This window comes from Daucus carota, chromosome 8, assembly GCF_001625215.2.
Source record: "Daucus carota subsp. sativus chromosome 8, DH1 v3.0, whole genome shotgun sequence".
NCBI lineage: Eukaryota > Viridiplantae > Streptophyta > Magnoliopsida > Apiales > Apiaceae > Daucus > Daucus carota.
Window position 1 is genome coordinate 13,017,734 of NC_030388.2, and position 7,312 is coordinate 13,025,045.

A 7,312-nucleotide genomic window follows, 5' to 3' on the forward strand; every position below is an offset into this window, starting at 1 on the left:
TCTAAGTCACTTACTGGGACTCAGTGAAAGCTATAGTGAGCGCAACCTTTGACTCCAGTCAAAGTTTGCGCCTCACTCTCACCTTGGGGCAAAGCGCAACTTCCTTAGAGTTTTTCTAAGTACAAGCCACAGGAGAACAATGTATAAGCGCAAGGTTTGACTTGGAGGCGCCATGTTTGACCCCAGGAAAGCACAACCTTGTGATACATGTATATATACATACTTATATGTATATGTATATGTAACTGGCGCCATCTTCATTATAGTATGGAGTTAGTTTTATTTTTATAAAACGAATCCGTCCAGGACGAACTCAAGTCGTCCAGGACGAACTCGTTAACCATGGTTAGATTTTGTAAAGCCTATAAATAGAGCTTGTAGTTTCATTTGAAACTAACTACACACTTTGTAAGTGCACACACTATACACATTCTCGAGAGTTAAAATAGAAGATCGTATTTATCGAGAGTTTGTATTAGAGTGATTGTAGTCTCTGCAGCCGACACTTGTGTTGGAATTTGTAGCACCCGAGGATTATTTCTAATACAAGAATATTCCCCGACTTGCTGGAGTTATTTATTTACGATTGATTTAACATGGACTGAAACAAAGATTATCCGCAATTAAATTAAATCGAAGAAATTGGTACGACGTATTCAACCCCCCCCCTTCTACGTCTGATTGGACCTAACAATTGGTATCAGAGCTTAGCTGATCGATATACAGATCTGAGATCCGTAACCAATCTGAAAAGCTAGCTGTCCGTACAATCGTAATTTTATCTGATAACAATGTCGACACACAAGTTAGGAATCAAAGTACCTCCATTTGACAAGGATGACTACAACAACTGGAAGATGAAGATGTTGCTGTACATCAGAGTTGCTAATCCCATGTCCATTGGGATTCTGGAAAATGGTCCATTTGTGCCTATGAAGATTATTCCTGAATCTGTTGAAAATGGTGTTCGTATTCCACAGAAGTCTGTTCCCAAAGAGAAAAGTGAATACACTGACACTGATAAGGAATATGTTGCACAGGATCATAATCTGCAACTCATAATTGTTGAATCAATGACCAAGACAATGACACATCTGATACTAAGTCTGAAAACTTCAAAGCAGATGTGGGACACTATTGAGGCATTGATGGAGGGATCTGAAGAAGTCAGGGAAAACAGATACGATATGCTAATTGCCAGATATGAAGCATTTCAGGCAATACCTGGAGAGAACATTTCTCAAATCTACGAGAGGTTCATGTTGTTACTGAATGAACTCACCCTGCATGGAAAGACTTATCCACAGAAAGAGATTAACAGAAAGTTCTCATTTGTGATGCCACCCCATCTAGTTGTAAAGACAGAGACCATCCGGGAAAGAAGCGACTTCAGGACTATGACTTTGGAAAAGCTGTTTGGAAAACTGAAGACGTTTGAGATGGAACTTGAACAGAGAAAGATCATATATGGTGGTGGATCAACAGAATCCAAGAGTATGGCCTTACAGAAGACCACTGCACTGATTGCTGATCAACCATACTTTGGTTATCAACAATTAGTTGAATATGGTATCAATGATCACACTGTTGCTCAGAGTGATTGTTCATCCATCAAAGCTGACTATCCTTCTACCATTACTGAGATTGTAGAAGCTGAAGTTGATGAAGTTTCTGAAGAACCGGAGGATGAGTTCTACACTCAAGAAGAGCTGGAGCAGCTGGAAGATAAGTCAATGGCTTATATGGCTGCAAGGTTCAAGCATATCAAGTTCAGGAAGAACCCCCGGTACAAGAAAACTTCAGGGAACAAGTTTCAGGGTAAAGGAGGATACTCAGGCTCAGGGTCAAAGAGTACTGGCAGTTTCAAACCAAACATGTATGACAAGAGCAAGGTCAGATGCTACAACTGCAATGACTTAGGGCACTTTGCAACAGAGTGCAGGAAACCCAAAGCTGCTCCTGTCAGAAGCAACTCATATGATAAGAAGAATTCTTATGAGGATCTGAAGAAAGAGAATGAGAAGCTGAAAGCTAAGTTGGAAGCAATGGTGGCCAAGCACAAAGGAAGGGCTTACATTGCTGAGGGAAAAAGCTGGGATGACACAGATTCTGATGATGAACCTGTCCAGAGCAATTATGCATTTGCATTAATGGCTGACACTGTCGAGGAATCTCCATCTCAGGTATCTCCTGAAATTTCTGTTGATGACATGACTACTGCTGATTATAAAAAGACTATAAATGAACTAGGTCAAGAGATGTATAACTTGCACACTAGTTTATTAGCTTCAGAATCAGATAACAGTAGTCTTTCTCTAAAGATAGCTAAACTTGAAGAAAGAGTAGATGAATTAGCTTTAGAGAAACTCATAAACACTAACCTTAAAGATAGAATTGAATATCTAGAGAATAAGGAGAAGTGTAGTGCAGAAATTGAGGAGTCCCTTAGGTCTCAGATTGCTGACCTAGAAACTAAGCTTAGGGCCTATCAGAATTCTGCCTTCCTACAGAAAGAGATCTTGGATAGTCAAAGGGTTGATAAGAAGGTTGCTATTGGCCTTGACTATAGTTCTTTGGAAAGAGCTAAAAGAAAGAAAAGAAAAGAGAATGAAGGCATATTTGTTTAAGCAGGAACTGAGAATGCTCCTGAAGGAACAAATATACCTAAAATTCTGAAGAACACCAAGACCCCTATCTTTAGAATGGCACAAACAAAACCTCTGATAGAAGAAGACCTTGTCATCAAGGAAGAGTTGAAAAATGAGGAAGTTGTTAAGCCTCAAGTAAAACAGGAATCACAAGATATACCTTCTAGTTCCCAAGTCAGAGATGACTCAGATAAAACTGGATTAGGAAGTACTAGTTCCAACAAAAAGAAGAACAACAGGAATGGCAAGTTAGATCCTAAGAACTCCAAATCTAGGAATTCTAATGCTAGAAAGGTTTGTAATAATTGCAATTCTACTAATCATCTTACTCATGCATGTAAAGTGATTAAAGTAGATAATCCTGTTTCTAGCATGCCTAATACTGTTAACATGAATGCTGTTCATTTGCCATGTGGTAGAGTAGGTTGCATGCTATGTGCTATGAATATGATGTCTGCATGCTTTACCATGTTGAATGCATCCTTTTCTGCACCATCTAACATGAATATGAATATGCCTGCACCTTCTATTGCCCCTGTGGCAAAGACTGCTAGTCCTTCTAAGAAGAAGGAAACTCCCAACTCCAAGTCTAAAAGCACTTCTGCTAAGACTAAAAAGGAGAAGAGTCCAGTCACCCCTGAACAAGCACATGTTAAACCAGTTTCTGTTGATAATCCTGTTTCTACTAAATCACCTGGACCCAAGAACGTCTGGGTACCAAAGAAAGTTTAATCCATTTGTGAATGCAGGGCACAGGAAGGAAAAGTAAAGTTGTGTGGGTTCTTGATAGTGGTTGTTCAAGACACATGACTGGAGAAAAGTCCCTGCTCACAGATGTGGTGATGAGAACCGGCCCAATTGTAATCTTTGGAGATGACAGCAAAGGTTTTACAACGGGATATGGTAAGCTGAAAGTTGGAAATGTCATAATTGAAGACATCTCTCTGGTGGAAGGACTCAAGCACAACTTACTGAGTATCAGTCAGTTCTGTGACAAAGGATACGACGTAATCTTTCAGAAGGAAGTTTGCTTAATCCAGAACCGGAAGAACAAGGATCTTACACTCCGTGGTGTAAGAAAATCAAGTTTGTTTATAGCCGACATAGACTCAGCAAGTAAGGGGGAGGTCAAGTGTTTCTACACCAAGGCCTCTGCTGATGATAGTTGGTTATGGCATCGGAAGCTCTCACACTTGAACTTTAAGACTATGAACTCTTTAGTTAAAAGAGAACTTGTGAGAGGATTGCCACAGAAAGAATTCTGTCAAGAAGGACTCTGTGATGCATGTGAAAAAGGGAAGTCAAAGAAAGCATCACACAGGAGCAAAGGCATGACTGATATTGGTTCACCCCTTCAACTGATTCATATGGATCTGTTTGGACCAGTCAACATTCCTTCTATATCAAGGAAAAGATATGCTCTTGTGATCGTCGATGACTACTCAAAATACACATGGGTATTATTCTTACATTCAAAGGATGAAGCAGCACTCGTCATCATTGATCATATCAAGAAGATTGAAAAGGAAGCAGATCTGCCAGTAAGGGCAATCAGATCAGATAATGGAACAGAATTTCGTAATGCTGTTCTTAATGACTTCTGTACTGATAAGGGCATCTCTCGTCAGTATTCAGCTCCAAGGACTCCACAACAAAATGGTGTCGTAGAAAGGAAGAACAGAACCTTGATTGAAGCAGCAAGGACTATGATTAGTCAATCAAGACTTCCAATCTATTTCTGGGCTGAAGCTGTAAGCACTGCTTGTTACACTCAAAATCGTACCCTGATTAACAAGGATTTGGATAAGACTCCTTATGAAGTAATGGCCAACAGAAAACCATCACTGAGTTACTTTCATGTGTTTGGTGCAAAATGCTTTGTGTTAAAAGAAGAGCATTTGGGAAAGTTTGATGCCAAAGCTGAAGAAGGCATATTTCTGGGTTATTCTTTGGAGTCTAAGGCCTACAGGGTTTATCTGATCAATGACGACAAGCTGATTGAAAGCATCAATGTAAGATTTGATGATACCAGACTCCCAAGTCTTCAGAAGGAAAATGAATCTGATTCTCTGGAATTTGAGAATTTAGAAGACATCTACTTAGGAGAAGATGAACCTGAAGCTGATATAATAGATCCTAATACAAATGAAGAGAATGCTGATCCTGAACCATCTAGAGGAAGTATTGGCAAAAATACAAATGATCATCATGGTCACAGTGGTCAAAGTGGAGGATCATCAAATAGGATATACATCAGCTCAGGGGGAGTAAGTCAAAGTGGATCTACTAGTCATCACACTCAAAACAACTATGATTTTGGTGAATCATCAAGATTGAATCTGCCAAGACAAAGGGTATGGAGTAGAGACCATCCTGTTGAACAGATCATTGGTGATCCAGACACAGGAGTACAGACTAGAAGAGCAACTCAGAATGAATGCAACTTTGCAGGATTCTTGTCTCAGACAGAACCAAAGAAAGTTGAAGAGGCTCTAAGTGATCCAGATTGGGTATCTGCAATGCAGGAAGAACTCAATCAATTCGAAAGGCAGAAAGTTTGGAAGCTGGTGCCAAGACCTAAAGGAAAATCTATAGTTGGCACCAGATGGGTTTTTAGAAACAAACTGGATGAAGATGGTATTGTTACGAGGAATAAGGCAAGACTGGTTGCAAAGGGTTATTCACAAGAAGAAGGAATTGATTATGATGAAACCTATGCTCCAGTTGCTAGGCTTGAAGCAATCAGGATGTTCTTAGCATTTGCTGCACACTCCAACTTCAAAGTTTATCAGATGGATGTGAAAAGTGCATTCCTGAATGGTGATCTGGAAGAGGAAGTCTATGTTGAACAACCCCCTGGGTTTGAAGACAAGGAATTTGAAGACTTCGTATACTTTCTCTTCAAAGCTCTCTATGGCCTGAAGCAAGCCCCTCGAACCTGGTATGACACTCTTTCCAAGTTCTTACTTGAAAATGGTTTCACCAGAGGTATCATCGATAAAACTCTTTTCCATAAAAAGCATAAGGATGATATAATTCTTGTACAAGTATATGTCGATGACATTATATTTGGTTCTACTAATGATCTTTTGTGCGAGAGATTTGCTAAGTTAATGCAGAGCAAGTATGAGATGAGCATGATGGGAGAATTGTCCTTCTTCCTAGGACTTCAAGTCATTCAGAAGCCTGACGGTATTTTTATCTGCCAATCTAAATACATCAAGGATCTTCTGAAGAAATATGGAATGGAAGAAGCATCTACTGCCAAAACCCCTATGCCAACTGCTGTCAAACTTGATCAGGACAAATCTGGTAAGTCAGTTGACATCACGAAGTATCGAGGTATGATTGGCTCTCTCTTATACTTAACTGCTAGTAGACCAGATATCATGTTCGCAACTTGTTTATGTGCTAGATTCCAGGCTGATCCTAAAGAGTCACATCTTATAGCTGTTAAGCGTATTTTTAGGTATCTTAAGGGAACCCCCAATCTAGGGATTTGGTACCCTAAAGATACAGGTTTTAATCTGGTTGGCTATACAGATTCTGACTTTGCAGGATGTAAGATTGATAGGAAAAGTACTTCAGGAAGCTGTCAGTTTCTTGGACGAAGGTTGGTGTCATGGTATAGCAAGAAGCAACACTCCGTGTCTACGTCTACAGCGGAAGCTGAATACATAGCTGCTGGAAGTTGCTGTGCTCAAATCTTGTGGATGAGGAATCAACTACAAGATTATGGACTCATGTTGGATAAAATTCCGATTCTGTGTGATAACACGAGTGCCATTGCCATTGCCAACAATCCTGTTCAACACTCCAGGACAAAGCATATTGATATCAGGTATCATTTCCTTCGCGAGCATGTCATGAATGGAACAGTAGAGTTACACTTCGTACCTACTGATCAACAAATTGCAGACATCTTCACTAAACCACTAGACGAATCCACTTTCTCTAGACTGGTTGGTGAACTTGGGATGTTAAATATGTCTAATTAATTAGACAAGAAATAACTGCAATTTGTTCGTAAGTTCACAAGTTTTAAAATGTACATATTTTCAGGACTTGTGAATTTACAAAGTGCATCCAGTATTTTACACATTAATCTGCTAATTAGTTTTAATTGTTTGCCATGATTTATATGATTTGCATGACTTTATGTGATTATGTGATTAATTGCTAAGTGGTAGATATTTAGAATTAATTTTCTTGAAGTATTTAAGTGCTTATATTCAATTAGTGAATATTAGTGTTTATTTAATTCATATTTTAATTATATTTGATTAATGGAGTTGAAGCAATTCAAATTATTTTTTAAGATATCCATTAATTAAATTATAATTAAAATAGCTGCTGCACAATTTATTAAATATCTCTTAACTAAATTTTAATTTAGTTCAAATTTATTTAATTTAATTGTGATGTCAATTTGTTAGAATATTTTGAGTTTAAATCAGAATAAGTTTGACACAATTGATATGACTTTGAGAGAGAATCTTTTCGATATTTTTTGCCTAAGTACAGGTACTGATTATTGATAACCGGCGCAACGTTTGACTTGGTCAAACATTGCGCCCCAGGTTAACATACATATTTCTTCGAAATTCCTTTTTCTCTCTAAGTCAAGTATACTGTATACACTATTAGAAGCGCAACCTTTGACT